This window comes from Nanorana parkeri, unplaced genomic scaffold (assembly GCF_000935625.1).
Source record: "Nanorana parkeri isolate BGI_ZX_2015 unplaced genomic scaffold, ASM93562v1 scaffold1500, whole genome shotgun sequence".
NCBI lineage: Eukaryota > Metazoa > Chordata > Amphibia > Anura > Dicroglossidae > Nanorana > Nanorana parkeri.
The window spans coordinates 352,072-354,484 of record NW_017307768.1 but is presented as its reverse complement, the minus strand read 5'-3'; the positions used below and the strand labels follow the sequence as shown (position 1 = coordinate 354,484).

Here is a 2,413-nt window from a genome sequence, read left to right as displayed (position 1 = left end):
AAAAAAATAATATATATATATAAAATATAATCAGGTTAATTACTCGAATCTGTCTTTTGCTTTAATCAGCACTCAGACAGAGAGAGGATTCCTCACTGACCCAAGCATAGCTCTATTACATTGCAGATTGCTGTTAGTCTAACACTGTAAACTCGCTTGCAGGAAAGGAGAGCACAAGGTCCATTGGCACCCAAGGTGAAAAGGCCAAAGTCAGGGGTGGCCCTACCACTGGTACGGCTGCACTAAGGCCCGAGGCTGGGGGGCCTAGTAGGGTTGCCACCTGTCCAGGATTCACCCAGACAGTCCGGGTTTTGAATGCTGTGTCCGGGTTTCATGGCAGCAGAAACCCGAACACAAGATGTCAGGCAGACGGGGGCAACCAAAATTCAGATAGGAAGTTCTGGTTAAGACTGATTGGTTAGCGCACTCTTACGGTGGTGTGGTGGATGGTGGCCAGTGTGCTGCTCCTTTTTATGTTAATTGTATAGGATTGAACAAAGTAGAGAGAGCAGGAGCGCGAACACCTGGTGCCAAGTGTGTGGATAGGGAAAATTCTAGGACAATAGGGGGGCCCCTGGTGTGTGGATGTGAGGTGGTGGAGGATATGTAGGATATGACACTTACACGTGATGAGAGGGGAGGTGGTGGGAGACTTCTGGTGGTGTGGTCATGGGTTCCTGTCGTTGAGGTGGGGGGGGGCATCGAGACCCCATGACCACACCACCAGAAGTCTCCCACCACCTCCGCTCTCATAAGTGTCATATCCTACATATCCTCCACCACCTCACATCCACACACCCTGACCCACCCATTGTCCTAGAATTTTCCTCATCTACACACTTGGCACCAGGTGTTCGCGTTCCTGCTCTCTCTACAAAATTAAGATGGGGGTTACGGGCCCCCCACTGAAAATATTCTAAACTGTGGTATTTACATATGAATAAGCCGCAACTCATTCTCCCCAGAAAACATCAGCGCGTCGCTAGAGAGTGTCAGGATGGAGGTCAGATAGAAGACTGAAGGAAAGGACGGAGGTCAGATAGAGGACTGAAGGGGAAGAATGGAGGTCAGATAGAAGACTGAAGGGGAAGGACGGAGGTCAGATAGAAGACTGAAGGGAAGGACGGAGGTCAGATAGAGGACTGAAGGGAAGAATGGAGGTCAGATAGAAGACTGAAGGGAAGGACGGAGGTCAGATAGAGGACTGAAGGGGAGGACGGGGGTCAGACATGTGATCAGTGCCGAGGCTCTTTAAAAAAAGGCGATCCCTATGGTCACATGACCCTGCCCCTCTATAAATCTCCTCCATGAGCGCTCTGACAGTAATTTCCTATTCATACTCCGAGTGGTTTTGCAGATGGAATAAGCGGGACAGTCGGAGACAAAACACTTTGATGTCAAAGCAATTTAAATGCGCGGAGCGGATCGCTTCTATTGCTGAGTCAGCAGCCGCGTGAATGGAACGCTCAGGGCGCTGTCATCCTGCGGAGTCACCTCTGCCTGGTGTGAGGGTCCCTGTCATCCCGGATTACTCTGCAGACAATCCATCCGCATCCCCACATGTCAGACATACTTAGGAGCTTCATCTGAGGTCTGCAGGAAGATGAATGGGATCGATTTATCACCGTCATTAATTATTGTCTCACAGATGGAAATCAGGAACCGACTGCCATTGATTCAACTGCAGATATACATATATACCCCACAATCCTAAAACCACCATCAGCTTACTTCTGCATGGACCCTGAAACCACCAGATGATCTAAAACAGGCAATCTCTGCACTCCAGCTGTGCTGAAACTACAAATCCTACAATCCCTCTGCCTCTGGGAGTCATGCCTGTGGCTGTCAGAGTCTTGCAATGCCACATGGGGCTTGTAGTTCCACAACAGCTGGACGGCCGAGGTTGCCGACCCCCTGCTCTAAAATATGTCTACTGACCCGATCCTGGAAGGCAGAGCTCTGGCCCCCTCTTACTCATCACTACTGCAGAATGCCAATGGTGAGGTTAAGAAGGTGCAAGGGGCGGGGCCAGAGCTTGACTTTCTTGACTCTAGTCAGTATTTGTATAGTGGAGCTTCCTGAGGTTTAGATTGAAGCATCTGCAGGAGCCTGAAATCGTATCCGGGTTGCTAGCAAAGGAACAATAACAATTTAAAAATGTTTAGATGTGAAAAAAGTCGGGCAATGGATATATTTGTATCCGTGTGTAACAGTGTTTCTATATAGAGTTATTTACATATACATTGTATTCATATCTACAAACTCAGTCTATATACATTGTATAAATATACATATACAGTATACAGTACAAACTCTATCTACATATACATTCTGTACATACATTCGGACTCTACAGTACATACATATACAGTATATATACTGTTTTTTATTATTAATATATATCTACAAT

General features: G+C 47.1%; 1 protein-coding gene across 1 annotated transcript in view; it reads right to left on the bottom strand.

Moving 5' to 3' along the window:
* CHRNA2 (cholinergic receptor nicotinic alpha 2 subunit) overlaps positions 1-2,413 on the bottom strand; it is a 68,897-nt gene that overhangs the window by 22,092 nt on the left and 44,392 nt on the right. The window lies entirely within an intron of this gene.